General features: G+C 47.7%; 1 long non-coding RNA gene across 1 annotated transcript; it reads left to right on the forward strand.

Moving 5' to 3' along the window:
* The first annotated feature begins 916 nt into the window (after positions 1-916).
* On the forward strand, positions 917-2508 carry LOC311532204. The gene is made up of 2 exons (XR_014714349.1): positions 917-1066; positions 1300-2508. It is a non-coding gene; the product is annotated as an uncharacterized lncRNA (long non-coding RNA).
* Positions 2509-7480: the final 4972 nt, after the last annotated feature.

Raw genomic sequence — 7480 nt, forward strand, 5'->3', positions numbered from 1 at the left:
CAAAGGAAGTATTGTCATCCCCGTTTTGTAGCTGGGGAACTGAGGCAGACTCGCCCAAGGTCACATCAGGAGTTTCATAGAGTTTAAGGCCGGAAGGGATCATTAGCTCACCTAGTCTGACCTCCTGTATATCACAGGCCATGAATTTTCACCCAGATACCCCTATATTAAGCCCAAAGACTTTAGTCTCCAAAGGGCTGAAATGTTTTGGTCTAACTAAACCGTGTGCCCCAGGCAGAGACCAGGAGACACCGAGGTGCACCAATGCTAGAGGCCCCTGCAGTGGCAGAGAACTGATTAAGTGAATTATGCCCAGATGATCCCAGCAGGAGATCATGCCCCATGCTGCAGAGAAAGGTAAAAAACAAAACCCCCAAGGTTTCTGCCAATCTGACCTGGGGGAACATTCCTTCCTAGCCTCACATCCAGCCATCAGTTTGACCCTAAGCCCGTGAGCACGACCTACGAGCCAGGCATCCAACCCAGATCTCCTGAGTCCCTACCCAGTGCCTCAGCTACGAGACCATCCCCCCATCTCAAAGACCGAACTAGCCCCTCATCCCAAAGTCCGGGCCATCTGTCCAGGTCAGGGTGGAGGCATGTTGCTGAGGTGGGCTGAGGGAAGGTCACACGGCAGCTCTCCATGCAATGTGATGGCCTCAGTCTCTTCAGGGCCGTGTGTCCAGCCTCTTTCAGCAGCACCCGAAAGAAACTAAAACCTGGAGTTTGATCACAGCGGCTGAGCCCAGCTGTGCTAAGTGAAGAGGATCCTGCAGGACCTGCTCTGTGTCAGACAGCAGCACGTTAACCGCTTCTGACATCTGTCAGCACAGATAAATGAGGGGAGGGCTGACATCCCCTTCCTATTGCACTTCCAGGCTGCTGAGAGCAGGGATTCCCCAGCTGGGATGGCTTCCCCCTCTCCCGCCTCTTCAGGACCCAAAGCAGCGAGACTCGATACTCCTTCCCCCGCCCTGGTGCATGTCTGTCCATACGTTCCAGTCGACCTCCCGATTCCAGGAGCCGTGAGAAGAGTGGGGAGATCTGGCGATTGCTTGGCTGACAGGTGGGCAGAGATAACAGGGGAGGGATTGTTAGCTCAGCTGACCACATCTTTCCTGGACGGGTTGCACTACAGAACAGTGGACTTGGTTGCACTTTTCCTACTGTCTCCTGAAGAAAACAAACACAAACCACTTTCTCCCTCCAGTTACCTGGGGATGGTTAAAATGAAAACTGGGGGAAGTGGGGGCTAGGGAAGGCCCTCAGATCTCAGACCCTTTTGCTTTTTGGTTGCAGGAGGGAGGCTGCTGGTAACAACAAACCAACACCCCATCCCTGGAAACTGATGTGATTCTGAAATCCAAAAGACTGGTGTGATGCCCCGAATTTGCTCTGATCCAGCCCAAACCTCGGGCTTCCTACAGCCGCATAGTGTTATAAACCATATGGCCTGGGTGTCTACCATGGAGAATGAAAGAGTCCAGACAAGGGCCTAACAATTCCTGCTATGGCCAGAAATATCACAGCCACTACCCAGCAATTCAGGTCATTGCGAAAATCACAACATCACCCCCCCGCCTCAGTGAAGCCCTCTCGGCAACTTTTCCTTGTAGCTGGCCTTTGTGTGTCCTCTCCAGGTTGCCTGACCACAGACAGAGAAAGGCCAGTAATGCAAGTAGATTAACCACATAGTTAAGGCCCTGTTGCACTATTGAGATGGCACAAAGGTCCAGAATCTGGCTTCAAATAACCAGCAACCTCGTTGGATGGGAATTCCTTGCCAGAGCAAGCACTGCTGAATCTGTGCCCCCCCCCGCCCCCGACTGACTTCCTGGTATACGGGCACGTTGGGGCCCTGGCAGAGCAGACCTCTGCTAGCACAATCCTCCATTGCTTTGGGGTCCACAGAGAACTCTGGGCTGCTGGGACAACTTGGAACCACTCGGCAGCTGCTCTAAGTTGCGTCAGAGATAGATCTCAAAAATCTGGGAGCTGAAATTGGCTCCCAGATGCCCCCCTGCACAGCGCAGGAGAGAACGGATCTCTAATGCTTGCCAACTGCATCAGTAGGGTGGATGGTTGCGGTGGCTTTGATTGCACAGTGATTGATGTTTCAAAGCCTGCGGCTGAGAGACAGCAGTGGGATGGGAAAGCTCCTCTTTCGGGGGTGGCTTAGTGTCTGGGAAAGCCTCAGTCTTTGGAGTTCCTGAGTCACTGTTTGCGGCTGATGTACTCTATGTTCCTGGGTTACTCCTTGAAGAATATTTTCCAAATAAAGCATGCATGTTGTGGGGTCTGTTTCTCCAGAGGTTAATGATACTGATTCACCAGTTTCATGAATTGTGTCTGTTTCACTCTCACCACATTTGTGTCTGCTCTGCAGTCCTCTGGGGAAGTTCTCATACAAGAAACTTTGTGCAATTCTCCCTGTTACCATCTTAGCATAACAACTTGATTGCAGAAAATAAATAAATAACTTTGAAATAATGATGCAGTAAAATCCCACATCTTCTCCATACCTTTTTTGCATGAACAAGCGAGTCGATAGGTACAAAGAAAAATGGGTGTAAAATCTCGCTCTCCACCCTCTCGTGAAATCAGCTTTCTTTCCTGGCTTTTCTTTAGCGAACGGGGGATTTCACTGTGTTTGTGTTTGTTATTGGGATAATGTCATCTGCCAGTGAGACCCCTATGTAAAAACTCATGCTACCTGTGTTGGAATCCCCCCGGCGTGCCGCCTGGAGCTGTGGTACCACTGAGCCCTCTGACCCACCAGCTTGGGCTCCCTCTCACACTGTGCTGCTGTGACAAGTTGCAAAGCCCTCCAATCTTGTACTTTCACCAGCATTCACACAGGTAGGGACACACCCAGCTGCAGTTACATGTAGGCTCTCTAACCACCAGTCTCCCAGGCTAGGACCCCAGAGCAGTACCGTCCTGCCCCGGTCAAATCTGGCCAGTATGTGGGTTTAACACCCGGTCCACCTCTCCCTCAATGTGACGAGGACCATGCACACTTGTGGTAACCATGCTGAGATTTTCCCCAGACACCTTAGTCAAACGCACACTGGTTGGGATTAAAACATAAGTTTATAAACTACAAGAGGATAGATTTTAAGGAATTATAAGTGTTAGCAAACAGATCAAAGCAGATTACCTAGTAAATAAACAAAACTGCAAACTGAGCTTAACACACTAGATAGGTAGGATATGAATTAGCAAATTCTCACCCTGAGTGATAAACAGGCTGGCAGATTCTTAAGGCACTGGCTGCCTTGGCTTTGCAGCTTGGGTTTCCCAAGTTTTCATACACAGTCTAGAAATCCCTTTAGCCTGGGACCATCACTTTCTTCCGTTCAGTCCTTGTTCCTCAGGTGTTTCCAGGTGTGTTGTTGTAGGGAGAATGAGGTGCCCACATGATGTCATTTCCCCCTTTTGTATCTTCTTCCCACTTGCTGGAAAGCTCTTTTGCTGTGACCTCTCTTTTGCTGTGACCTGGGTCCAACAGTTCCCAGGGTGTAGTGCTATCTCGGAGAGGTTTCTATTGTTCACAGTTCCTGGGGTAATCCTTGTGCTTGTGTGCACTTCCTCAGTGAGCCATTCACATTGTTTGGCCTTTTTACTGTTGTACCTGCAAGGCTGCTTGTGGGTGTTTTCACCCTCACAACAGGTTTCAGTTGCACATACGTAGCCAAACTTCATAACTTCACAGACGACGGTAGCACATACAATCCAATGAGATATGACTGTCTAGCAGATCAAGCCTTTTAGAATGATACCTCACAAGGCATCCTTTGTGCAAAACATATCCTAATTACATGCCAGTGGTGAAGATTGGGGTGTCAGGATGTCACACTCACCATCTTACAAATGCAGAGGCTGCATCAGCAGTTGGGATCGAGCTGAAGGATCAAAGCTTACAGTTAAGTCCAGGCATTACTTGAGTCCCAAACTATTATTTATGGGGTCTCACTGTTGCAACAAGGAAGGAGATCACAAGAAATCTCAGGTGTAAGGTAAAATTCCTCTCTTGTATGCACACTGCGGCTCTATTGCAAACCTATCCCCAATGTGAAAAACTATTTTTTCTCCCTTGAGTATGCCTCCCACTTAGTACTGAATGGGAAATGTTGAGGTCCCCCCCCCCCCAAAAAGTAGGCAAAAATGACATTTTTCTTAGAATTTTTTGGTTTTTCATAACCCCATCACCATCACCCCATCACCATCATTCCCAAAATCTGAAAAATTTCAGCCAAACCCCACATCTCTGGTTTGGGTTTTTTTTGGTTGTTTTATGAAAAAAAGTAATCAAACCCAGACGTTTCCCACAAAAAGGTGTGTTTTGACTAAAAAGCTATTTCCCATCTAAAAGAAAGTTTTGGATGGAAAATTTTCAACCAATTCAACTCTTGCTGTACCAATCTGTTTATAAGTGCACCACTGCCCTCTGCTGGATGGAGTTAGAACTGCTCAACTGTGTATCAGAGGCCCTATCCTGCTAATAGAGATTCTCCTTCAGCTCAAGTGGTAGGGGCCTGTGCTTTTTGGAGCAGGAGAGCCGGTACTGTACTCCAGGAGGCTCATAGCTAAAGGGTCCTTTCACTCACTCCCACAGCTGTGCAGCATTCTCTTAAAACTGACATACACCCAGGGACATTTTTGTTGGGGACCTCTTATAAATTAATGCAGATATATTGACTTGGCTGCAGGAAGTTCATCCCTCGGTTTGGACACCAGATGAGGAAACTTGTGGTTTATGATTCTGAACCAAGGCTGAGGGGAACTGTGCATCTGATTCTGATCTGACTCCCAGTGGCGTTAATCAGGAGTCATTTGATGGAAGTCAGTGGAGCTATACAGCTGCTAAGACAGAGAATCAGACCCCTGAGTTTTACACTGATCACTAAAGAGGGTGTGCCAGTTCCTTATTTTGTTCAGCGTAACCATCGACTGTGTCAAGGAATGCTCATGTTAATAATAAACTCCCTGTTATATAGTGCATGGAACCACAAGCACGTTCCCTCTCCTACTGTGGGTTTTCAGGAGTAGTGACACCAGCCATTATTCCCTTTGGTTAATTCTAGCACAGAAAATGAGATGCAAAATGTGGCTCCAGACCTGAGCTGTCCCAAAGTGCAGGGAGTATTTGGAGAGCCAGAGTTTCACATGGGCCAGTTCCTGAGACTGGAGTCAGCTGCAAAGCTTGGCTCTAGATCCAGGCTTCATGGGTCAGGGATATTCAGAACAGAGGTGGGCCCATCTGTAGTTAAAATGGAATTTTAACGCCAGAAGGGGCTCTCTGGCAAAGGTCTCTGCATTACTGGGGCTTCTGCCCCTGGCATTTTTTATTGAAGGGAAAGGATGTGCAGAAGGGAGTCTGAAACATTTCTCCCCCACGGTGCAGCCAATTGACTTGAATATTTTAAACAATGAGGCTTCTCTGTGGGTAAATCAAAAAGCAGCCTTTAATCTGCAAGGATTTAAAAAATGCACAACTTCCTGTCACTTGAGCGGAGCTCAGAGAATCTTCAAAACCTTCCCACCACAGTCACTCTCCACTGAATCAGGGCTGCCCCCACCGAGACATCCATCTGGGCATGAATAATGTTCCACACTTAAAAATGTAAATTTGGGTTACATGCATCTCCCAGCTGGGCTCCCTGAGCCAGGAAGTGAGGTGCACTGCCTGCCAGGAGATCAGCAGGTCAGCAAGATATGTTTCTTCATCTGCTTAAATTATGTAAACGTATTAGAAAGAGCTGATGGGTAAAAACCTCACCAAAGCAAAGGGCGTTGGATGTCTCTCAGCTGAATTTGGAAGCAGATCCTTTGCAAATTCAGTGTGCGCAGCTCCAGCTGTTGATTTCACAGCTGGGCAACACCCCTTTGCTTACCCAGAATATTTCCCATGGCTGGAATCCACCTTCAGAATTTTAAAGATACATTTATCATCTTGATGGGTCAGCCCCACAGTCTCGCCTACCTTCCTCCACACTATCAGTTTCAGGTGGAAACTTTAAAACTCAGTGGTTTCCTGTGCTTTGGACCTAAATCTTGGCAAAACTTGGCACTGTTGGCTGGCTTTTGGTTTGGGTATTTTGTTCACCAAACTGGAGCAAAAGTCTAAAGGGCAATTCAGCTTTTGGCGTGATACCAAAAGGAGGTGTCCACAAAACCCTGCAAACCTCTTTGTCTCACACAGAACTAGGCTTTATCTAGAATTAGAATTATTAGCATTGTTGTTATAACACTAACCTGAGCCTGGATTCCCATTGTGCCAGGTGCTGTACACTCGGGCTGGCCAGAAACCAAGAATTCTGTTGTGTGACAAATTTTGAGACCTTGACATTTGTTTTCATTCCGATGTGGAACAAAAATGAGAGAAAGTGAGAGAGAGAGAGACACACACACACAGAGCCACCCCTGAATAGTCAACGGTCCAGTGCGGGGGGGCACTTACCTGGAATTATTCTGCCTGATTCAGACCAGAAATTTCAACCTGCTCCTGAGAAACCTTCCTGATGAAATTTCTATTTAAAAAGACGTGTTTCCATGAAAAGTTTGTTTCAATGAATTGGCATTTTCCAATGACCAAAAAAAAAAAAAGTGTTTTGAAGAATTCCTAACCACCGCTACTCTCCATCCATATAATCAGAAACAGTCTCTACCCCAAAGGTCTCACCGTCTAAGTAGACAAGTCAGACAGAAAGGGAGAGGGGAAGTGACTTGCCCAAGGTCATCCAGCAGGATGGTAGCAGAGGTGGGAAGGGAAACCAGGTGCCCTGATTCCCAGTCCAGCTTCCATAGCTGAGCAAACAGTTCACAGTGAATATTTTAGTCAATGACTTTTGCTTTTTTCTTTATTTTGAGATTTGTCTGTGTACAGAATACAACAGTCTCCAGCTTATTTATTATTCAGTAACAAACGGCGCAGTGAGTAGTTCTTGGCCTGCAGATCGTTTGGCCTGTGCATTGTGAGTAGTACAATGAAAGACGGGTGGTAACTAGCTCATGTAACACATCCACCTGACGTAACAAATCAACGCCACTTGAACTGCAAATGGCCCAGGCCACTCTAATCTTCACAATCTGCTGCATGTGCATTAGTTACATAAGCCGTCCAGAGCCTGATGCAAAGCTCACTGAAGCCAGGAATGGCCTGGCTACCCTGCAGCTGGGAGCGTGCTTCCCAGCCCTTGTAGACAGGCACACGCTAGCTCAAAATAGCAGTGTGGATGTTGTGGCACGGGCTAGCCACCTGAGTATGGACCTAGGGGGTCGGCCTGGCTTGTACTTGGAGGGCCAGTCCACATTGCTACTTTTACTGTGCTAACGGGAGCAGAGCTAGCGTATCTCTGTCTCCCTGCGCTGGGAGCCACGCTCCCAGCTTCCGTGCAGACACACCCTGAGAGCCTTGCACTGACAGCAATGGGCTGTAGATCAGGCTTCCCTTGAGGGAAGAGAATCCATGGCACTT

Source organism: Lepidochelys olivacea, assembly GCF_965140295.1.
Source record: "Lepidochelys olivacea isolate rLepOli2 genome assembly, chromosome: 16".
Taxonomy (NCBI): Eukaryota; Metazoa; Chordata; order Testudines; family Cheloniidae; genus Lepidochelys; species Lepidochelys olivacea.